Source organism: Hypanus sabinus, chromosome 11 (genome assembly GCF_030144855.1).
Source record: "Hypanus sabinus isolate sHypSab1 chromosome 11, sHypSab1.hap1, whole genome shotgun sequence".
Classification (NCBI taxonomy): Eukaryota; Metazoa; Chordata; class Chondrichthyes; order Myliobatiformes; family Dasyatidae; genus Hypanus; species Hypanus sabinus.
The window spans coordinates 90,938,874-90,964,117 of record NC_082716.1 but is presented as its reverse complement, the minus strand read 5'-3'; the positions used below and the strand labels follow the sequence as shown (position 1 = coordinate 90,964,117).

Genomic DNA, 25,244 nt, shown 5'->3' with positions numbered 1-25,244 from the left:
AAATCATTCTAAATTTAATTATTACAGTAATTTAAAATAAATATGTTTATTTTATCTTTGTCATCCTTCCAAATTAGACCAGCTCAGATGAAGTATGATTGTTGTGAAGGCCCAATAATGCCGACTGTTGTCAAAGGCACAGAGCCAAACTGGGACCCACAGACACAATAAAAAATAACATGTCAAGGACTGTAACATTGAACTAAAAGCTTCTAGACAAATTTTGAGCATGCATGTTTTCTCCACTACAATTTGTATGCCAAAGGAGTTACAATGGACCTTTTATGTTTCCCTGGAGTTTTTCAGGCAGCCACAGCAAGATCCAAAACAACACACAAAATGCTGGAGGAACTCAGCAGATCAGGCAGCATCAATGAAGGGAACTAAACGGTCAACAATTTGGGCCAAGACTCAGCATCTGGACTGGAAAGAAAGTGGAAAAAAGCCAGAATAGGCAGGTAGGGGAAAGGAAGGTGTAAAATCCGGTGAATAGGTGACAGGTGAATCTAGGAAAGGGGGAAGGTAGATGGGTGGGAAAAGCTGGGAGGTGATAGGTGGAAAAGCTATAGGGTTGAAGAAGAAGGAATCTGATAGGGGGGAGAGTGGACCATGGGAAAAAGGGAAGGAGGAAGTGATTGGCAACTGAGATAAGGGAAGAAGTAAGAGGGGAGTGGAGGGGGAAAAATTATCAGAAGATAAAGGCTACACAGATGGAATATGAGGTATTGCTCCTCCTACCTGAGAGTGGCCTCATCTTGACAGTAGATGGACTAACATGTTGGAAAGAGAATGGGAAGTAGAATTAAAATGGCTACTTTTAGAGATCAAAGATCCCAAGATAAAGGAAGCAGTGTTTATGCGCGGACAAAAGAAGTGCCAGTATCTGGAGCAACATAAAAAGCATTGGAGAAACTCAGTGGATCTGACAGTGTCCATGGAGGGAAGTGGACAGTCAATGTTTCATGTCCAGGTGAGGAAACTTGACATGAAATGTCACTGTCCATTTCCCTTCACTGAAGCTGCCTGGCCCACCGAGTTCTTCCTGCACATTTTGAATTAATCTGGGTGGGTTTTTTTTGGAAATGTTGGTAGATGGATAACATTTCCCTAGATTCCAGGAGTTCCTATGTATGTCTTTCAGTACAGCCTTGAGGTCATAGACATAGAGAAAGTCAGAGGTGACTGATAGAACCCAGGTGGGGGCAGGGGATGGGAATAGGGAAAAATAGAAGTGGACGATTAGTGTAGGGGGTGCCTGATGGTCTTTTACATATCCAGTTGAGAGTGCAGGAATCAAAACAGAGGGCAGTATAGTGTTGCACCACTGTCTCAAAGCTCCAGTGATTCAGGTTCAATCCTGACCTCCAGTGCTGTCTGTACATTTTCCCTGTGACCGTATGGGTATTTACCTTCCCACAGGTGCTGTGGTTTCCTCCTACATCCCAAAGAAGTGTGGGTTGATGGGTTACTTAGTCCCTGTGGATTTCCCTAGTGTGCCGTGGAATTGGGGGGTGGGGGGCAGAGTTGATAAGAATGCAGGAAGAATAAAATGGGATTAGTGTAGGATGGGTGTAGGGTGGTTGATGGTCAACACAGACACAAAGGGCTGAAGAGCCTGTTTCTGTGCTGTGTAGCTCAATGAGAAAGTTCTGGAGATATTCAGAATTCTACTGCCTGACCTGCTTTCGCGGCAAGTTTTGAGCATCTGCACTTCACAGATACACAGGAGGGAGATTTAACATTTGCCTGAGTGGTGTCATAGTAACAACTTCTCCCTCAATGTCAGCAAGACCAAGGAACTGATTGTCGAATTCAGGAGAGGGAAACCAGAGGTCCTTGATCTTCTTTGGAAGTCAGAGATGGAGAGGTTCAGCAACTTTAAATTCCTTTGTGTTACCATTTCAGAGGACCTATCTTAGGTCCAGCACATCAGTCCAATTAAAAAGAAAGCTCGGCAGTGCCTCTACTTCCTTAGGAGTCTGCAGAGATTTGGCATGACATCAAAAACTTTGACAAACTTCTGGAGATGTATAGTAGAAAGTGTACTGACTGGCTGCATTACGGCCTGGTATGGAAACACCAATGCCTTTGAATGGAAAATCCTACAAAAGTTAGTGGACTCAACCCAGTACATCACGGGTGAAGCCCTCCCAACCACTGAGCACATCTACATGAAACACTATAGTAGGAAAGCAGCATCCATCAGCAAAGATCCTCACCACACAAGCCATGCTCTTTTCTCACTGCTGCCATCAGGTAGAAGTTACAAGTGCCTCAGGACTCACACGTCTAGGTTCATTAACAGTCACTACCCCTTAACCATAGGCTCTTGAACAAAAGGGGATAACTACACTCATCTACTGAGAAGTTCCCACATCCAATGGTCTCACTTTAAGGATTCTTTATCTTGTTATTTCACGGTCTTGTTATTTATTACTATTTATTTATATTTGCACTTGCACAGTTTGTTGTCTTCTATGTTTTCTTTCTCTTTCATTGATCCTATTTACAATTACTATTCTATAGATTTGCTGAGTATGCCCACAGGAAAAAGAATCTCAGGTGACGTGCATGTACTCTGATAATACATTTTAATTTTGAACTTTTTTATTGATTTACAGCGAGTGGGAAGAGGCAGGATTCAGCTTTGGGAAGGTGGGACTCCAACTGTGTTGCATTCCACCCATTGCTGTAGTAGAGCTTTAGTCTTGGTCACACCCTGCAAGAATTGAGCTTCCTTTCCAAAATGCACATGCCAAAACAGGACAAAGGCCTTCTGGAGACCACTGTGGTTCCTTTGCAAGAATATGAGGAATACAATGTGTGGAAACGTCAAAGGACTGACCCCGCAACTCACCCCATCTCTCCTGCCCAGTGATCAACACTGGCTTTCAGTCTGTGACTTATATTTCGATCTGCCTTCGCCCCTTCCTATGACTTATAGCCTCTAGCTATTCAATCTCCAAGCATGTACACACACCTAACTCTGCCTCTTGCCTTTTGCACCAACTCCCTATTTTAACTGGGGCCTATTTGATGGAGAAGAGTGAGCTGATGCGTTTTTGTAAGTCTATTAAAGCTGTGAATGGTATGGCTCTGGAGAGTACTGGTAAACAACAGGATCTTGGGGTCCAAGTTCAAAGATCTCTGAAAGTGACAGCACAGCTAGAGATGGTGGTAAAGAAGGCACACAGAATGTCTTTCTTCATTAGTTGGGACATAGACTGTAAGAGAAGGAAGGTCTTAGTACAACTAGGCAAAATATTGGTTAATCAACAACTGGAAATATTGCGCACAGTCCTGATTACACCTCAATATAAAGGATCTGAATGTATTGGAGGTGCTGCAAAGGACATATACCAGGTCGTTGCCTTGGATGGAACTTATGAGGAGAGACTGGATAAGCTGGGTTTGTTTTCTTTGGAGTGGGATGGGAGGGTGTGGGACTAATAGAGGTATCCAAAATTATGAGAGGCAAAGGTAACGTGGGTAATAGGAAACTTTTCACCACAGCAGAAACACCTAAGTCCAGGGAGTATAGGTATAAGGTGAGGAATAAGATTTAGATGGGATCTGAGAAGAAATTGGTTGAAATCTGGCATGGACTGCCTGAGAGGATGGAGACAGAGTCTCTCATAACATTTAAAAAGTATCTGGATGAGCACTTCAGTAGTCAAGGTGTTGAGGGCTTTGAATGCTGGTAAATGGGATTGGTATAGAAAGGATTTGATGGTCAGTACAGACCTGTTGGGATGATGGGGCTGCTTTTGTGAGGACAACTATATAACCCAATGAGAACATGGCCATGGGCCTCAGAGTTTCCACAATTGTCTCAGTGTCTGAATACTGACCAACCCATTGCTGAGGAAACTTTTACCACTGTAACACTACACATCCATGGACTCCCACAGCAGGGAAACAGTGGACATCACCCTGAGCCCTCACCTGTTAAAATCCATGAGTCTGACAGCACAGTTTTATGTTTTTAGAGCTCCTCATGTCACTAATAATTAAAGCCACTGCTGAGCTTTGGATAGCACCAGGATGAGTAGTGAGGTAGCAGCTTGAGGAAAGAGAGGACATGCTGACCCTGTTGTCAGCACGCTCCTCGTGTATGCTGAGAAGTCTCTGTAGTCTGCTAAATGTGTGGCTTCAGTGTCAGAAATAGCAGCCTGCTCTGAAAAGTGTGACAGGGAATGTGGTTATATATCTTTACTTGTATGTGAGTGTATGCATTTGTGTGTTACTGTGCATCTGTGGGAATTGTGAGGATATGTGTGTGTAAGCATCACCAGCACCAGCCTACCCACCATCAAGTATATACATAAAGGTGCAAAAAAGGGCCAGTAACACAATGAAGGATCCCACTCACCCTGGGCCAGTAACACCATGAGGGATCCCATTCACCCTGCTCATGAACTGTTTGTCCCACTCCATCAAGAACACCAGTCTCAAAAACAATAACTTTTCCTGAGCAGTATGGCTGATCAATACCTCCACCCTCTAAACCACCACCACTTTATCATTTCCTGTTAGAGCCACCTTAGGTACAGACACTCCTGTCCTAGCATCACTTTTTGAACATACAATCTATCTATCTATATATATAAGCTATCCTAGGTAGTGATATTAATTGTGTTTTTTTTTATTATTGTGTTCTTTATCTTTTTGGTGCTGCATCAGATCTGGAGCAAGTTATTTCATTTTCCTTTACACTGTGTCCTGGAATGACATCTTGAAAGGTGTGTGTGTGTGTGTGTGTGTGTGTGTGTGTGTGTGTGTGTGTGTGTGTGTGTGTGTGTGTGTGTGTGTGTGTGTGTGTGTGTGTGTGTGTGTGTGTGTGTGTGTGTGTGTGTGTGTGTGTGTGTAACTAGGTCCTGGACCTACCCAGCAGTGAATCAGCCTTCCAACACACTTGGCTGCCTTTCAGCCAGTTCTATTTTACTCCTGAAATCTTTGTGAATGCTATCCCTGTGACATGAGCATCATCCCTTTGGATCCAGGCTTTTACTTTCTTCCATGTGAGCCTTTGACAACAGCCTTGCTGAAATCTATCTGGATCAGATCAAGGCAATACTTTGCTGTGCTTGGCCCCGCTGACAGCCTGCTGCATCTAAAAGTGGGAAAGTGGACACGGTGGCACAGAGGTACATCTGGTAGAGCCACTACCTCACAGCTCCAGAGACCCAGGATTGATCCTGAACCTCTGGTGCTGTCTGTGTGGAGTTTACCCATTCTCCCTGTGGGTATCCTGCATGTGCTCTGGTTTCCTCCTACATCCCAAAGATATGCATGTTGGTAGGATAACTGGCAGCTGTATATTGCTCCTCCTGTGCAGGTGAGTGGTAGAGTCTGGGATAGATTAAAATGGGATGACTGTTAATGGGTGCCTGATGTTCAGCACACACTTAGAGGGCTAAAGGTCTTTTTCCACCCTGTGGGTCTCCATGAATCAGTAGTGGGTAGAATGTAGCACTGAGTTACCAGATCACTTTGAGAAGGTTGATGACAGGCTGCAGAAAGTTCTTGGGAGCATGAGAGAGATTCTCTGGTCTCTGGAGTCCCAGTGTGGAGCCTAACACCCAAGTGCAACCTCATTCGAGAGTCCAGGGAGAGCAACCCCACCCCTGCAGAGCCCAGTTTGCAGCCATTTGGGGACGCGTGGAGGTATTTGCCAAGCATCAACAAATCTCTGCGAGTTTTCAACATTTGCTGAGAACTCGGGAACCAACCACAGTGGAACCTGGTCACTTGACAAAATTCTCTCCCCCCCCCCCCCACTACCTTCTCACACAGACACACCTCCTCTTTCTCCCTAGTCTTTGAACCTGCGTACCTAATCAATTTCTAATAGGGCCCGTTCTGACATTATAGTTAAAGTAGTTTATTGTTTCTTTTTTGTTCCTCAAGTGTTCATGTTATGCAAAGAATGTCAGAGAATTTTGATTAGAAACTTTCAGCGGAAAAATCCAAACTCCTGTGGCAAGATGAAATACTGAAAGTAAATTGTAAATTTGGATAGGTAACCATTTCAAAGTCTCATTAAGGATATTTACGGTACAAGCTTTTGCTCTTCCAACCAGTAAAAATAGAGAGACATACAACAAAATTTGTGATGCCATTGGCTTCCCCTGGATGGTTAAACCCAGAGTGTACCACTCAGCTCTGAGCTCATTCCCAAAAGCAGTCCCTCAACCAGCAATAGTTCCATTTGACCATAAGATATAGGAGCAAAATTAGGCAATTTGGCCCATTGACTCTGCTCCACTATTCAATTATGGCTGATTTTTTTCAACTCCATTCTCCTGGTTTCTCTCTATAACCCTTAACCACCTTACCAGTGAAGAACATATGAATCTCTGCCTTAAGAGCACCAAACAACTTGGCTTCACAGCCTTATGAGGCAATGAATTCCACAGATTCACCATCCTCTTACTGAAGACACCCCACCACATCTCAATTTTAAAGGGATGTTCTTTGAGGGCTGTGCCAACTGCTGGAAACATCCTCTCCTAGGTTTCAATGAGATCCTTCCTCAACATTCTGAACTCCATCAACTGTAGGCCCAGAAACATCAAACGTTTCATTTGTGTTAAGCCTTTCATTGTTGGGACCAACTGCAATTCCCTTTGCATCAACTCTACCGCATCAGCAAATTACTGCTGTAATTCTTTGCCCAGATCTTTGTCACTTTGAGGCCTGTTTCTCCAGTTAGCTACAAAAGGTACCTCTTCCAGCCTGAACAACACCCATATCTTGCAATGCCACCCAGTCCGCATCTATCTCCTTGAGAGGTATAGTCATTACAGGTCAGACAGAAAGTACAGCGGTTAAACAGACTCAGAGGAGTGAGACTAAGAAGACAAGACAGAGATTAGGAGGCTTCAGTACAACAGCTCCATTAGTCGTTCACCTCAGGTGGTGCTTTGATTGTTCACTGAATCATTCCAACTATGTAACCCTGTGACCCCTTGACCCTGGGCACAATCCCTGACTGGAAACAGAGTGTAACCAGGTTAACAGACCCTTCACTTAATTGCTGACAGTGGAATTCAATAACAAAAGCAGGATCATAATTACAAGATGTAGGAATGCTGCTTCAGGTCTGGCTGTGACAGCTGTGGCAGAAGTCACACAATGCTAAAGTCAAGAGGACCCATCAGTGGCAGTCTGAGTTCCCACAGCTGAGGGCAAATTAGAACAAGCCAGTCTCTTGAATGGATGCAAAAGTAAAATGAAAAATAAACTAGCTTTACCCACCATTAATACATTTTGAGTCCACGGTGAACACTGGGAGGTAGGCATCCATGATTTTCCCACAATTCCTAGCAGTGAAAGCTAAAAAGTACAGTAGGTATAATTCCAGCTGCTGTCTGTGTGCTGAGGCTTCATACAATATCACAGTGCCATACTAACGGTCTCATAACACAGAAACAGGCCATTTGACCCACAAAGTCCACAGCAATTATCAAGCACCCATATACACTAATGCAAAACTAAAACCCTTTAACTCTTTGCACAGTACCATCAACATTCCCCAGATTCTACACACTAGGAACAATTTACAGTGGGCAATTAACCTTCTAATCTGCACATATCGGTGGAAATCAGAGGAAACGCCCACAGTCACATATAAACCCCACACAGACAATGAGATCAGAAATAAAAACTGCCGGTGCTGAAATTTGTAACAAAAATACAAATGCCAGAAGAACTCAGCCAGACCAGCAGCTTCTACAGAAAGAAAAATCAGAGATTTTGAGTCACACACACACACACACACACACACACACACACACATTTCGGGTCAGAGATCTTTCAGATTTCTGGACTGTTGGGATCTCTACTGGGAAAGGTATGACCTGTACAAAAGGGACTGGTTATACCTGAACCCAAGAGAGACCAATACCCTTGCTAGCAGGTTTTCCAGAACTGCTGGGGAGGGTTTAAACTTATTTGGCAGGGGAATGAGAATTGGAATGATCGGGCTGAGGTTGGGGCAGTTGATATACAAGTCAATGCAGTGTGTAGTGACTGTGAGGAAGAACAGGCAGATGACAGGGCAAAATTGCAGTCAGTGACATAAGCTGAAGTGTAACATGGGGGCAAAATCTAAAAGGGTGATGAATACAGAACTGAAGGTGTTATATATGAATGCACATACGGTAGTATACAGAATAAGGTAGATGATTTTGTAGTGCAAAGATTTTGTAGTTATGATGCTGTGGGCAAAACTGAGACATGGCTGAAAGATTATAGCTTGGAGCTTATCTGTCAAGTCTGCACAGCCAGGCACCCCCCAGACCCCACCCAACTAACAGCAATCACCTGCCACTCGTTTCCAACTCATCACCTGCAGCCTATTTAAACACAACTCTCATCCACAACCCTTGTTCACATTGAACCAATCTAGCCCTTCAGTTACATTGTTGTCCCTGGTGTTTAGTACCTGCTTTTTTCCTTGTTTTGTTGCCCCTTGTGGCTTATCATTTAGCAGTTAATTATTAGTGCTATCACTCACCACTAAATCATCTCCATTGGTCTGCTTTTGGGTCAAGCATCCTGTACACTTTGGAACACTTAACATCCAAATTATATATTGAAAGGACAAAAGGGTAGGTAGAGTGGGTGAGGTGATTTCAGTAAAAAATGAAATCAAATCCTTAGAAAGAGCAGATATAGGATCAGAAGATGTAGAATCCTTGTAGGTAAAGTTAAGAAACTGTAAGGGTAAAAAGACCCTGATGGGGGTTTTATGCAGGCCTCCAAATAGTAGCCAAGATGTGGGGTACAAATTACAACAGATGAAAAATGCTCACAAAAAGGGAAATGTTATGATAGTCATGGGGGATTTCAGGAGATGCAATAGGTCCTAAGAGATGGAATGTCTAGAATGCCTATGAGATGGATTTTTTTTTAGAGCAGCTTTCGAGTGTTTCCATTAGAGGAAAGACAATTCTTGATTGGGTGTTGCGTAATGAACCAGATTTGATTAAGGAGCTTAAGGTAAAGGAACCCTTAGGAGCATGTGATCATAAAATGATAAAATTCACCATGCAGTTTGAGAGGAAGAAGCTAAAGTCAGATGTATCAGTATTACAGCAGAGTAAAGAGAATTGCAGAGGTATGGGGGAGGATCTAAGTTGATTGGAAGGGGATGTCAGCAGGGATGAAGGCAGATGTTTCTGGCAGCAATTCATAAGGCACAGGATAAACAAAGAAGTATTCTAAAGGGAGGAAGAAGTCAAAGACAGCATAAAAGAAAAAGAGAAAATGAAAATATATGGGAAGTCAGAGGATTAGAAAGATTTTAAAAAACAATAGAAGGAGGTTAACAAAGCCATGAGGAGAGTAAGGAAGAAATATGAATGTAAGATAGCCAATAATATAAAAGAAGATACCAAAGGTTTATACAGATGTATAAAGAATAAAAGAGAGGCAAGTGTGGATAGCAGACAGAAGGAAAATGACACTGGAGAGGGAGTAATTGGGGACAAAGAAATGCCAGACAAACTTCATTAGTATTTTGCGTCAGTCTTCACTGTGAAAGACATTAGCAGTATGCCAGAAATTTGAAAGTACGAAGGACAGAAGTGAGTGTAGTTGCTATCACTACAGAGAAAGTGCTTGGGAAACTGAAAAGTCTGAAATAGACCAGATGGACGACACCCCGGGGTTCTGAAAGAGGTATCTAAAATGATTGTGGAGACATTAGTAATGATCTTTCATGAATCACTAGATTCTGGAATGGTTCTGGAGGACTAAAAAGTTGGAAATGTCACTCCACTCTTCAAGAAGGGAGTGAGGCAGAGGAAAGGTGAGGATAGGCCAGTTAGCCTGACCTCAATGGTGGAAAAGATGTTGCACTCCATTGTTAAGGATGAGGTTTCAGGATACTTAGAGGTACATGATTAAATAGGCCAGAGTCAGCAAAGGAGAGTCAGTAGATGTTATTTGATTGAATTTTCAGAAGGCCATTTATAAGGGGCTGCACATGAGGCTACTTAAGACAAGTGCCCATCGTATTACAGGAAAGATAGTAGCATGGATAGAAGGTTGGCTGACTGGAAGGAGGCAAAGAGTGAGAATAAAAGGGACTTTTAAAGTTGTTTTTGTGGTGACTTGTAGTGTGCCTCTGAGGTCGGTGTTGGAACTGTTTCTCTTCATGTTATATGTCAGTGATTTGGATGATGGAACTGATGGCTTTGTTACCAAGTTTCTAGATGATATGAAGACAAGTGAAAGGACAGAGATGTTGAGGAAGCAGGGAGTCTGCAGAAGGACTTAAACAAATTACGAGAAAGGGCAAATAAGTGACAGACGGAATTTAGTGTAGGGAAATACATGGTCATGCACTTTGGTCGAAGCAATAAAGCCTGGGCTATTTTCTAAATAGAGAAAAAAATTTAAAAATCAGAGGTGCAAAGGAACTTGGGAGTCCTTGTGTAGAATTCCCTAAAGGTTAACTTGAAGGTTCAGTCAGTGATAAGGAAGGCAAATGCAGTGATGGCATTCATTTCAAGAGGTCTAGAATATAAGAGCAAGGATGTAATGTTGAGGCTTTATAAGCCTGAACTTGGATTACTGTGAGCAGTTTTGGGATCCCCTACCTATGAAAAGATGTGCTGGCATTGGAGAGGGTCCAGAAGAGGTTCACAAGAATGATTCCAGGAATGGATGAGTTAATCTATGAGGAGCGCTTGATGGCCCTAGGTATGTATTTGCTGGAGTTCATAAGAATGAAGAAGGATCTCATTGAAACTTATTGAATACTGAAAGTGGATATGAAGATGTTTCCTATATTGAAAGTGTCTAGGGCCAGAGGGCAAGTACTCAGAGTAAAGGGAGGTCCATTTAGAACAAAGATGAGGAGGAACTTCTTTAGCCAGAGGATAGTGAATATGTGGAATTCATTGCCACAAGTGGTTATGGAAGCCAAGTCATTGGGTATATTTAAAGCAGGTATTGATAGTTTCTTCATTATTAAGGGCTTCAAAGGTTACATGGAGAAGGCAAAAGAATCGGGTTGAGAGGCATAATAAATCAGCCTTGATGCAATGGCGCAGCAGACTCAATAGGCCGAATGGCTTAGTTCTGCTCCTATGTCTTATGGTCTTATCCTTCTAGTTTCTATTCCCTTAGATGCTTTTTGACAGGCTAAGTTCTTCTAGCATTTCTGCTTTTGTTAGCACCAGAAGTCAGGACTGAACCTGGTACTGTGATGTATTGTCTCTATCAGTTGTGACACTGTGTTGCCCAAATCTAGCATTGAGCATAGTAATTGCTCTCAATGCAAGGACGATCTTACAATCATTGAGCATTTTTTCACAAGACTCACATTAACACTATGCATTTTAGGGCTTATTAAATACTTTTTAGGTGCAGTTCTTTATAAGACCATCAAAATATAAGGACCCACAGAGGCAAAAGTGATAAAGTCCAGATAATCTGTTTTTCATGATATTGGTTGGGACATATAGAGAACTCCCTGTTCCTTGTCAAAATGCCATGGGTCTTTTTACATCACCAAAGGCTGCCCATATTGGGCAGAGGCCTTCTCTCATTAGCAACCTGCAATCCCATGCAAATGGCCAGGCAAATCTCAGTGTCAAGTTGCCAGTCCATTGTTCTGTGTCAAGGTTTTGTGGGCCACTTAGCAGGGCACATGCAAATCCCACTGCAGCACTGCATGGTGGTGCTGACTGGTGTGTTGGGAGAAGATAGATTAAATCTTGCCTGTCAAACACCAGCAAAAGAATATTGACAGTTGACTAAGCCACAATCCCTCACTTATCAGGCTGCCACACCCATCAAATGCTCAGTTAGCATAAAGTGGGGTTGAGAGGCATAATAAATCAGCCTTAATGCAATGGCAGAGCAGACTCAAAAATAATTGAGCTAAACATTAACCAACTTTTAATAAGAAACAAAAACTAGAACATTTAAGAACACTTAAATGATTGTAAGTTGCTGGGACATTACTGAGTGGCATGTGGGCATAGAGCTGCTGCCCCATAGCACCAGAGACCTGAGCTTAATTTTGAATTTTGGCACTGTCCATGTGGAGTTTGCATGTTCTCCCTGAGATCAAATGGTCTCCTCCAGGTGCTCTGGTTTCCTCCCATTCCCACAGTTGAGTAAGTTGTTTAGCCGAAGGACCTGTCTCTGTGCTGTATGACTCTATGAAAACTGACTTGAAGGTGGTGTGTGAGGCTCAGAATCTGGAATGGTTCAAGGCAGCTGGAGGTTTCAACAACAGGGATGGGTTTCAGTCACTCGAAAGCTCATAATCATCAGTCAGTTTACCCAGACTTGCTAACCCTCACACTGTATTATCCACCATTGCTTCACACCCCTGTCTAGATCCACACCTCTGTCCTTCAGACTGACTGGAATTGTTTGAAGGGAAACCTCTCAAGTTTTGGAAAGCCTATTGTGGGGTCTCCATTAAATACCCCCACCCATCAGATCCTCCAAAAAATCTCAAAGCTTAGTCGTATGTCGTCTTTTCTCTCAAGGTCTATGCTAGTGGTTAGATTTATTTTTCATTTGGTGTTAGGTAGGCCGTTTTCCGGCCTATATCCCACAGAGGGTTTCCAAAATAATATTACTTGAGCCAGATATCTTTGCTCTTTTCCTAATATAAACATTGTGTTTTTTTGTTTACTGTAGGACCTTACCAAGCCCAACAAACCAAACAGAATAACTGGAGCTGAGATGCACTTATTCTTAATAGGTGACTCAACAGGGCCAGAGAGAGATCATCCACGAAGCAGACTCCTGTGGACAAAGCTGCTGAGTATGGAAGCTTATGATTTGAGTTTCCCTGCAAGAGATGAAACAAATCCCTTGGCTCCCGGCTGTCATGCACCTGGATGAACAAGCAGAGGCAGGAAATTTGCCACCCAGGATTCCACAGCAACCACACTGCTTCCCAGCTGGTTGGCATAGTCACAGCTCTGTCACCCCACCCTCCTTGATGTATCAACACATTCTGAGTTGGAGCAGAAGGTATTTTCATTTATTAAAGTGGCACCTTTTATAATTGTCCGTAGAACACATTCAGTGATGTAGTAACTATCACAGCTCCAATGATCCTGATCCTGACAATAAACTTGATTTTGACTTGGACATTAATTTGAACAAGAGCAGAAGAATTTTAAAATGAAATGAAAGAGCTTCTGAAGAGGAAGCTGACATAGGTGGGTAGGCAAAGGGTTGTTGGGTGTATGTGACTTGGTGCCACTTAGGTTGTGGGCAGTTTGCGACTCTGGAGGAGACGGACACTAACACCTGCAAGCTGCTCATTTTTAGCACTCTATGAATTCCATCTGAATGTGGATGATGGGATTGTCACAACATGGTTGAAATCAATGAGAGTAAATTGCAGCAAGAGGCGGAGAGGGAAGAGGTAAAAGAAACTCGGGGAGAAGCTGTTTTTTTTTAACTGATCGCGGCAAAGAGGCTAGACTGCGCAAGCACGTGACGTAGCGCGCCAAAGGTTTAAAAAGAAGAGGAAGTTTTCAATGGCTATTTAAATCACAGCAAGAGGCATAGAGGGATGTGGTAAAAGAAGCTCAGAGCGGGGGAATTTAAAAAGCAAGCAGAGGCTGAGTACGAGCTTCACTCCAGGTGAGATAAGGCCGGGTGAGCTCCTTTAATTAATCTAATTAGCTTAGGAGTAGGTAATGGAGGCAGCAGTTAGGGCAGTTGAGTGCTCCGTTTGCAGTATGTGGGAAGTCAGGGCGAGCACAGCTGTCCCTGAATACTACACCTGCAAAAGGTGCATCCAGCTGCAGCTCCTGACAACCCGTGTTAGGGAGCTGGAGCTGGCTGAACTTCGGATCATTCGGGAGGCAGAGGCAGAAATAGACAGGAGTTTCAGGGAGATAGTCACCCCTAGGAGTCAGGAGACAGGTAGTTGAGTGACTGTCAGGAGAGGGAAGGGGAATAGACAGGAAGAGCAGAGAACCTCTGTGGCCATTCCCATCAACAATAAGTATACCGTTTTGGATACTGTTGCAGCGGATAACCTACCAGGGACAAGTTGCAGTGGTTGCGTCTCTGGCACCAAGACTGGACCCTCAGCTCAGAAGGGAAGGAGGGAAAAGAGGAGAGCAGTAGCGATAGGGGATTCGATAGTTAGGGGGACAGATAGGAGGATCTGTGGAAGAGATTGAGAAACCCGGATGGTCTGTTGCCTCCTTGGTGCCAGGGTCTGTGATATCACAGATTGAGTTCTCAGTATTCTCAAGAGGGAGGGTGAGCAGCTGGATGTCGTGGTCCATGTAGGGACCAATGATGTTGGTAGGAAGAGTGAGGAGGTCCTGAAAGGTGAGTTTAGGGAGCTAGGTACCAAATTAAAGGACAGGACCTCCAGGATAGCAATCTCAGGATTGTTACCAGTGCCACATGCAGGTGGGTTTAGAAATAGTAAGATAGTGCAGATCAACATGTAGCTGAAGACATGGTGCAAGAGGGAGGGCTTCAGATTTATAGATAATTGGGCAGTCTTCCAGGGAAGGTGGGACCTGTTCCAGCAGGACGGTTTACATCTGAACTGGTGGGGGGAAAATATTCTTGCAAGTAGGTTTGCTAGAGAGGCTCCAGTGGATTTAAACTATATACGAGGGGGAAGAGGAAACAAAGTGTAGAAACAGATGTATGAGAGAAGGAAGAAAAAGAAGACAGTAAAGTTCTTTGTACTGTTAGAGATAAACAGAGAGGATAAGGTGGAGAATTTTTTAAATGCATTTATTTTAATGCTAGGGGCATTGTAAGAAAGGTGGATGAGCTTAGAGCATGGATTGATACATGGAAATATGATGTTGTAGCTATTAGTGAAACATGGTTGCAGGAGGGGTGTGATTGGCAACTAAATAGTCATTGCTTCAAGTGTGGATTTCGTTGCTTCAGGTGTGATAGAATTGGAGGGACAAGAGGGGGAGGTGTTACATTGCTTGTCAGAGAAAAATATTACACCGGTGCTCTGGCAGGATAGATTAGAGGGCTCATTTAGGGAGGCTATTTGGGTGGAATTGAGGAATGGGAAAGGTGTAGGGGTGTATTATAGACCACCTAATGGGGAGCGAGAATTGGAGGAGCAAATTTGCAAGGAGTTAGCAGATATTTGTAGCAAGCACAGGGTTGTGATTGTGGGAGATTTTAATTTTCCACACATAGACTGAGAAGCCCATACTGTAAAAGGGATGGATGTTTTGGAGTTTGTAAAATGTGTGCAGGATAGTTTTTTGCAGTAATACATAGAGGTACCAACTAGAGAAGGTGCAGTGTTGGATCTTCTGTTAGGGAATGAAATAGGTCAGGTGACGGAGGTATGTGTTGGGGAGCACTTTGGGTCTAGTGATCACAATGCCATTAGTTTCAATATAATTATGGAGAAGGATAGGACTGGACCCAGGGTTGAGATTTTTTATTGAAGAAAGGCTAACTTTGAGGAGATGCGAAAGGATTTAGAAGGAGTGGTTTGGGACAATTTGTTTTATGGGAAAGATATTATAGAGAAATGGCGGTCATTTAAAGGTGAAATTTTGAGGGTACAGTATCTTCATGTTCCTGTTATGTTGAAAGGAAAGGTTAAAAGTTTGAGAGAGCCATGGTTTTCAAGGGATATTGGAAACTTGGTTAGGAAAAAGAGAAATATCTACAATAAATATAGGCAGCATGGAGTAAATGAGGTTCTCGAGGAATATAACGAATGTAAGAAGAATCTTAAGAAAGAAATTAGAAAAGCTAAAAGAAGATACAAGGTTGCTTTGGCAAGTAAGATGAAAATAAATCCGAAAGGTTTTTACAGTTGTGTTAATAGCAAAAGGATAGTGAGGGATAAAATTGGTCCCTTAGAGAATCAGAGTGGACAGCTATATGTGGAGCCGAAAGAGATGGGGGGAGATGTTGAACAATTTCTTTTCTTCGGTATTCACTAAGGAGAAAGATATTGAATTGTGTAAGGTAAGGGAAACAAGTAGGGAAGTTATGGAAACTATGACGATTAAAGAGGAGGAAGTACTGGCGCTTTTAAGGAATATGAAAGTGGATAAATCTCCAGGTCCTGACAGGATAGTCCCTAGGACCTTGAGGAAAGTTAGTGTAGAAATAGCAGGGGTTCTGACAGAAATATTTCAAATGTCATTAGAAATGGGGATGGTGCCGGAGGATTGGCGTATTGCTCATGTGGTTCCATTGTTTAAAAAGGGTTCTAAGAGTAGACCTAGCAATTATAGGCCTGTCAGTTTGACGTCAGTGGTGGGTAAATTAATGGAAAGTATTCTTAGAGATGGTATATATAATTATCTGGATAGATAGGGTCTGATTAGAAACAGTCAACATGGAAAGTCGTGGAAGGTCATGTTTGACAAACCTTATTGAATTTTTTGAAGAGGTTACGAGGAAAGTTGACAAGGGTAAAGCAGTGGATGTTGTCTATATGGACTTCAGTAAGGCCTTTGACAAGGTTCCGAACAGAAGGTTAGTTAGGAAGGTTCAATCGTTAAGTATTAATATTGAAGTAGTAAACAGTGGCTGGATGGGAGATGCCAGAGAGTAGTGGTGGATAACTGTTTGTCAGGTTGGAAGCCAGTGACTAGTGGTGTGCCTCAGGGATCTGTATTGGCTCCAATGTTGTTTGTCATGTATATTAATGATCTGGATGAAGGGGTGGTAAATTGGATTAGTAAGTATGCAGATGATACTAAGGCAGGTGGCATTGTGGATAATGAAGTAGGTTTTCAGTTTGCAGAGAGATTTAGGCCAGTTAGAAGAGTGGGCTGAACAATGGCAGATGGAGTTTAATGCTGATAAGTGTGAGGTGCTACATTTTGGTAGGAATAATCCAAATAGGACACACATGGTAAATAATAGGGCATTGAAGAATACAGTAGAACAGAGTGATCTAGGAATAGTTCCCTAAAGGTGGAATCTCATGTGGATAGGGTGGTGAAGAAAGCTTTTGGTATGTTGGCCTTCTTAAATTAGAGCATTGAGTATAGGAGTTGGGATGTAATGTTAAAATTGTACAAGGCATTGGTAAGGCCAAATTTGGAATATTGTGTACCGTTCTGGTCACCAAATTATCGGAAAGATGTCAACAAAATAGAGAGAGCACAGAGAAGATTTACTAGAATGTTACCTGGGTTTCAGCACCTAAGTTACAGGGAAAGGCTGAACAAGTTAGGTCTTTATTCTTTGGAGCATAGAAGGTTGAGGGGGGACTTGATAGAGGTATTTAAAATTATGAGGGGGATAAATAGAGTTGACGTGGATAGGCTTTTTCCATTGAGAGTAGGGGAGATTCAAACAAGAAGACATGAGTTGAGAGTTAGGGGGCAAAAGTTTAAGGGTAACACGAGGGGGAATTTCTTTACTCAGAGAGTGGTAGCTGTGTGGAACGAGCTTCCAGTAGAAGTGGTAGAGGCAGGTTCGGTATTGTAATTTAAAGTAAAATTGGATAGGCATATGGACAGGAAAGGAATGGAGGGTTTAGGGCTGAGTGTGGATCAGTGGGACTAGGTGAGAGTAAGCGTTCGGCACAGACTAGAAGGGCCGAGGTGGCCTGTTTCCGTGCTGTAATTGTTATATGGTTATATGAATAAGCTTTGTGCATTCTGGTCTGAATCAGTGAGATATAGTCCCTTTCCGGGGCTCTCTGTTACCAGTCTATGGACCAGGGCTAAACTCCCTGCAGTCAATTCAGTGCATGAAAAATTCCACTACATTCAGAACTAAGTCTAAAACCTTCCTCCTGGTGGAGCTTTATAAAGGTAAAGGTCTTCTGGTTCTCTGGGCTCAGAGGGAGGAGGTTCCTGGAACAGCACACAGAGAAGTGGAGGAAGCCAAACAAGAGAGTCCTGATTCTGCCGTCTGCGAGGGAGGAGAAATGGAAACGATAAGGAAACTGTACTCACTGACAGAAGCCAACCACACTTGGGGTTATCAAATGCACAGGGCCACACTATCAGTCTGTATTGCACTTATGAGCTTAGCTAATGATGGTCTGTAACATTTAATGCAGAATGCTTGGGACCCTTCCCTCATTAGCTGTTAAACATAAAGCTATCCCTTTTAGCTTCTTTTAATCATGATTTCTGGTCATGGGCAATGCTGACAAGGCCATGCTCGATGTACCATCTAATTTCTCTTAGAAATGACTGCTTCACAGCTGCTTGCTCAGTCAGTCTATGAATAATACAGTGTCGGACTGGTGCCATGCAACTAACAATGGGACCAGGAGCAGCCTATTATTTCCTAAACAGTAATTTCCTGACTCCAGTGCAGAAACAAGCACAATTGTTGGTCTCCATCGCTGGCATCAAACAGACCTTGGGTGGGTGGGGGGATTGCGACGGAGTGTGGAAAGGACAGGGTGAATGAGGAGGTGAAATAGCAGGTGTGAGATCAGAAATAAACTATTTAGCCCTTTAAACAATGTGCAGGGACCTCAACACACAATGTCCACTGGACTCAGCCTGCTTCTCATAGAGGTTTAGCATTTGCCCAATTCTCCCATTGCTTCTCAATGCCTGCACAAATTAGCAGGCAGCCTAATCAGATACATGCACTGCTTAAAGTTACCCTGTGACTCTTATTGTGGTTGGACTGTGCTGGAGGCAGTATTCAGCAACCTGTCCTTTATCAGTTATGTTGCACTTGTATTAGATGTTGATGAAGCCACACCAGCAATATTGTGTTCGGTTTTGGTCACCCTGTTACAGGAAAAATCTTTAAACTAGAAAGATTGCAGAAAAGAATTAGTAGGATATTGTCTGGACTTCAAACCTGAGTTACAAGGAGAAGTTGTGTAGGCTCAGACTTTATTCCTTGGAATGCGGGTGATTGAGGGGAGAGCTGATAGAGGTATATAAGATCATGAGATGCATAGATTGGGCAAAAGTATATTGTTTTTTCTCAGGGAGGGTTTGCTAAAAACAAGAGGTAATAGGCTTAAGGTCAGACTTTTAAAAAGGACCAGGAGCAGCTTCTTCAGATAAAGGATAGTGAATATTTGGGAAGAGCTGTCAGATATAGTAGTTGAGGCAGGAACATCAACAACATTTAAAATCTACATAGTGAAGAATGTGGATAGGAGAGGTTTAGAGGGCTAGCTCATGGGGCAACATGGTTGGTGTGGATGAGCTGGGCCGAAGAACCTGTTTCCCTGTATCAGTGTTATGCAGTAGAAAGAGTGACCAAGAACAGATAAAGGCTTCCATTGGTCCATTGGAAATCCTGGTGGAAGTGGTGTGAAAGAGAGAACGTGCCCTCTATCTTCAGGGGCAACAGACACTTGATGGATGATAGAAAGTGCCAGGAGAAATTCAATGACCTAGATGAGTATGTCACCCATTGTTATGTATTGAATGTTATTCTAGTACAATAAGTTGGACTCTTGACCTCACAATCGACCTTGTTATGACCTTGCCCTGTATAGTCTACCTGCAGTGCACTCTCTGAAGCTGTTGTGCTTTATTTTACATTCTATTATCATTTTGCCTTGTCCTATCTTAATGCACTTGCAAAGATTTGATCTTTCTGGATAGTATACAAGTTTTTCACTGTGCCTTGGTGCATGTGACCATAATAAACCCATACCAGGACCAATACAAGTAGTCAAGACCAGCGAATGCATGGAGGAATGGTAACAGAACAGCTTCAGCCACTTTGCTCCCCTTCATGTAACACTGACAATCCAATTCTCATTCTTGTAGGACTTCACTGCCCTTGAGCATACTTCACACTGCTGCACTCCTCACACTCACACCTCATGGCTTGTACACACTGCCAATTACTCAGCTGAAACAGACAATCATGAAAAACACTGCAATCCCAGACCACATGTGGAATAGAGAGAGAGAGATATAGATACATGTTACATGACCATAGGACCCTCCACCCTGACCCAGGAATTACGCATGTGCAAGCAGTAGATGGAGAGAAAGAGGGTGAAGATTGAAGTGTCACTCAATCTCACACATGGCCACCAGTTCAAATTGAGTCACACAGCACAGGGACAGGCCCTTCAGCCCAGCAAGTCTGTATCAGCTATCAAGGACACATTCACACCAACCCATGTTATTCTCCCCGCATTCCCATCAACTAACCCCTGATCCTACATACTAGGGATGATTTACAGCTGCCAATTAATCTACCAACCTGCACATAATTGGGATGTGGGAGGAACTGGAAGAGGGCAAACAGGGAAACTCCACAGAGATGGCCCTGGAGGCTCTTTGGCATCATGAAGCAGCAACTCAACCAGGCACACCAGCCAAAAATGCCACAACTAATCACACAGAGACAGGGTCTCTGAGAACTCTGAGGGTCTGGTGAGAACCCAGGAGTATGTCTGCTGTAGTCCTGCAAGGGCAAAGCACAGAGAAAGTGATGGCTTGCTGGAGGATAAAGTCACACGCTAACCCTACTACAGGAGTCAGGTAACATGTGCTAAAGTACACCTGCTGATATGGCTCTAAGTGGTGATTTCCACACTGTCACAGCTCTCCTGTAATCTCAGCATCAGAATTAGAACTCTGCTCCTTCATAACCCAGCTCCCTCCACCCCCCACATCCCTTTCCTCCTCTTGCCTCCCTGGATGGCTCTGTTCACTCTTCCCAGTACATATGGAAACAGTTGGATTGTGGTCAAGCCTTGAAGTCATAGTAGTACCCTTTCTGGACTAGACAATCCATTCACTGCAGGCTAGAGCAACAAGAAGAACATAGTACAAGCAAAGGAATGCATGAACGTGAGAAGAACATACAAATGTGAGCAACAGCAGGTCAACCAAACCATCCAATTTGCTATGACATTCATCAGGATCTGCCAGCTCAGCACCGTTTTGCTATACCTCTCAACTCCCTTGTTGCCCAGAGATCCATAGATCTCAGTTTTAATAAAATCAAAGATTGGGTACTACAACCCTCCACATTTTAATAAATGTGGAAAAGCATCCGAAGAAGCACTCCAGACATTATGCCATTGATGAACCTTGGTTCCGTAACTTCCGCTACCTCCAACGGGATCCCACTACCAAGCACATTTTCCCTTCCCCCCCCCCCCTTTCTGCTTTTCACAGGGATCGCTCCCTACGCGACTCCCTTGTCCACTTGTCCCCCCCATCCCTTCCCACTGATCTCCCTCCTGGCACTTATCCTTGTAAACGGAACAAGTGCTACACCTGCCCTTACACTTCCTCCCTCACCACCATTCAGGGCCCCAGACAGTCCTTCCAGGTAAGGTGACACTTCACCTGTGAGTCGGCTGGTGTGGTATACTGCGTCCGGTGCTCCCGGTGTGGCCTTTTATATATTGGTGAGATCTGACGCAGACTGGGAGACTGTTTCGCTGAACACCTATGCTCGGTCCACCAGAAAAAGCAGGATCTCCCAGTGGCCACACATTTTAATTCCACATCCCATTCCCAGTCTGATATGTCTATCCATGGCCTCCTCTACTGTCAAGATGAAGCCACACTCAGGTTGGAGGAACAACACCTTATATACCGGCTGGGTAGCCTCCAACCTGATGGCATGAACATTGACTTCTCTAACTTCCGTTAATGCCCCTCCTCCCCTTCTTACCCCATCCCTGACACATTTAGTTGTTTGCCTGTTCTCCATCTCCCTCTGGTGTTCCCCCCCCTTTCTTTCTCCCGATTCTTTCCCTTCTCCAGCTCTGTATCACTTTCGCCAATCACCTTTCCAGCTCTTAGCTTCATCCCACCCCCTCCAGTCTTCTCCTATCATTTCGCATTTCTCCCTCCCCCCACTACTTTCAAATCTCTTACTATCTTTCCTTTCAGTTAGTCTAGACGAAGGGTCTCGGCCCAAAACGTCGACAGCGCATCTCCCTATAGATGCTGCCTGATCTGCTGTGTTCCACCTGCATTTTGTGTGTGCTGTTGTTTGAATTTCCAGGATCTGCAGATTTCCTCCTGGATGAACCTTGGTGATGGTTTTCCCCATGTCATTGTATGCATGTTTAAGTGTGTCAGGTTGAGAGAGGTTTCGAGATGTAAAGTGGAGTTGCAAAGTAGCAGGGCTGGCATTACTGACTGATGCCAAAGCTCTAACTACTCTGCGAAAGCTGGGGAACATAAGGTTAATCTGCACTAGATCTTTATTTATATAATATATGAGACAATTCATGGAGGCAAGAGAGCTGAGGAAATGTTGAGAGAAAGTTCAGAGAGAATGTGGGGGGAGAGGGAGAATTTGATGATGATTCCAGGAGGAGGTGGGGAGAAGGACAGTTGTGAGATGATTCAGGGAGAGAATGGAGGAGAGGGAGATGAGGGAGCAGATTCAGGGAGCAGGTGGAGGAGAGGGAGATGAGGGAGTAGATTCAGGGAGCAGGTGGAGGAGAGGGAGATGAGGGAGTAGATTCAGGGAGCAGGTGGAGGAGAGGGAGCTGAAGGAGTAGATTCAGGGACTGGGTGGAGAAGAGGGAGCAGAGGGAAAGGATTTTACCAGAAGGTGGGGTAGCAGGAGCTGGGGGAGAGTTAGGAAAAGATTGAGATCTGGGAGAATTTGTTATCACAAAGAGATACAGCACATAAACAGGCCCTTCAGCCTATTGAATCCAAACCAAATATCCACCATCCAGTTATCCAAATTCTACATTTATCCCATTTTCTTCAATCAATTCCCCTCAAGTCCTACCTCTCACCAATACATTTAGGGTAATTTACAACAGCTAATTAATCTCCCATCATGCAAGCTGTGAGATATGGGAGAAAACCAAAGCACCCAGAAGATATCTGTGAAAAGATGGGGAGAATACGCAAGCTCCAAAGGGCAGCATTGAGTCTGGGTCTCTGGTGCTGTGTCTGTGACTGTGTCCTCCATTTCTCCACATGCTGTTCCAGGAACTGAGAACATGTGATTAAGAATAAAGTGTTAAGCGACTGTGAACTCACTGAGTGAGGGTTGAAAGGGAGAGAGCTTTGAAACAGAGACAAGATTGGATTATATATTTCAGCTTGTCAACAAGAGACCTCTTCACAGACAGTATTTGATGACATGAATTTCCTGGTCCTCTGTGACAGATGCTTTCCACAGCAAGGATTGAAATGGCAGGCAATGGGAAAAAACAGTCAATAAGTCCAATTTTGCCAAACTGATTGATTTTTTAATCATCAAGCATGCAATCCTGTCTGTCCAAGGGAAAGGTGGGAAAGTGAAGGGCAGCTGTGCCATTCTTTAATCAGTGTGTTGATGCAGACACAGTCCAGACTGTTCTGTGTTATTACTACACTCTGCCTTGGGAAGCTTCACTCAGCAGAGTGTCTCTCACAAAACTCTCTCACCGAAACAAGAAGCTTCTTATTTATTAATATTTCAAGATGATTTGAAGCTGATATAAATGTAGCCTTCAGCCCCCTATACAGGAACTCTTAATTAATCTATCCTCACCCACCTCCCCCAGCCACCCCATCTCCATAACTGCACCATAATTTCATTACTGTTTGTTATGACTGTATTAGCCCCTGCCCGCCTTTATATCCTGACCATTACAGCTCCCACTGCTTTGCAGCCTCCATGACAGAGTAGACTGTTCCATGGGTATGGGAGGAGATAAAATGTCCAGGATTAACGCAGTGCGTGGAAAGAACAAAGCTAATCTGGTTCAGGCTCTTTCTGAGCTTATCATTTTTAAGTGGAGCACTGTTTGATCGTCTGATTCTAGAAGTTCCATTCTTTTGCCGGTTTAACTGAAGAAAATAAGCAAATTAATGGCATTTGGTCAAGGTATCTGGAGCCATCTAGGGTTAACTGCAGCAGGAAATTGGCAAATATATTGATATAATTTCCAACCCCACTATTCCCCACTCTCCACACTCCATGGAGTACTGTGTGTTATACTGGTCACCATACAACAGGGAAGATATCACGGCACTGGAGAGGGTGCAGCAGAGTGTGTTGCCTAGAATGGAGGACTTTAGTTAGCAATGGAGATTGATTAGGCTGGGTTTGTTTTCCTTGGATGAGGCATCACCTGACAGAAGCACAGAAGATTACAAGTGGCATGCACAGATAGGGGAGAGTCAAAATTGTCTTCTCATGACCGGGGTATTGAAAGCAAGAAGACATAGGTTTAAGAGAATCTGAGAGGTAAATTATTTTATGTAGAGAATGGTAGATATCTGGAAATCGGTGTCAGAGGAGGTGATGGAATCGGATACAATTACTCTATTTACCAAGCATTTAGACGGACAAAGAAATAAGCCAGACCTTAAAGGATATGGACCTTATTGGCCCATTAGTTCAGATGGGCAAAATTGGTCAATCTTGATGCTGTACAGCTCTGTGACTGTATTATGCTCTCACTACTACAAGGGGGTGGGGGCATGGAAAGAATGAATGATGTCCAACCTGGAATGAAGTCCATTCAAATTAGAAAAGCCCTATCAAGTGAGCCAGTTTCTGACAGGGTATAATTTTATGACTGTACCTAAATATTGCTCCCTTTACTCAAATAATCTGAGTTTGGCACACATCAACAAATGCTAAGGCAGGTCACTTGTGGAAATGGTATGCTGACAGTTTTTAACCAAGGAGACAGCAAATCAGAAGATCTCCCTGGGATTAGACAATCCCTCTACAATAATAGCCACTGAGAATCTTTCTGTTCCACTGTCATTATACTTTGTTTTGAGTTTACTGGAAGCTAGCCAGAAAATTTAGAAAGGGTTAAAATTAAAATGAGATGTGAGAATGCAGGATATTTATTTGAGTTTACATATGCCTGCTTGGATACACTTTGGGTCCAATTTTATGCAACATTCCTGATATTTATTTCTGTTAGTAGAAAAATAACCTTTAGAAGTATTGCTTACATCAAAATACCTAGGAAATAAATGAACAATTTCAGTAGGGCTCTTTGAATGAAAGCTTTTAATTTCCTGAGAAGAGATAAATGGAAAGTTTAAGCAGATGTGCCAGGATCTTCTTGTCTTTTGCTAAGTGCTACACTTGATTACACAGGTCAGGTTTCATCAGGGAACTTCAAGAAGCCTTTAAATATTTTGACAGCTTTTTAAGAGAAGCATCCTTGGGCTGGTTTTCAGAAGCAGGGCTGACAGAGATCAAGGGAGAATTTCAAGAGGTACACTAATGATATGTTGCACACATCTCTCATCCCATAGACTCTTTGGGGCCTTCATCAACTTTCAGGTAAATCTGTTACTTGTGGTGTTTTGTAGTCACTACTGTTCACACTTACACAT

General features: G+C 43.3%; 1 protein-coding gene across 1 annotated transcript in view; it reads right to left on the bottom strand.

The window, feature by feature from the left end:
• The window catches only part of LOC132401627 (LIM homeobox transcription factor 1-alpha-like), a 449,308-nt gene that overhangs the window by 312,682 nt on the left and 111,382 nt on the right, over positions 1 to 25,244 (bottom strand). The gene's annotated exons all lie outside the window — the stretch shown is intronic.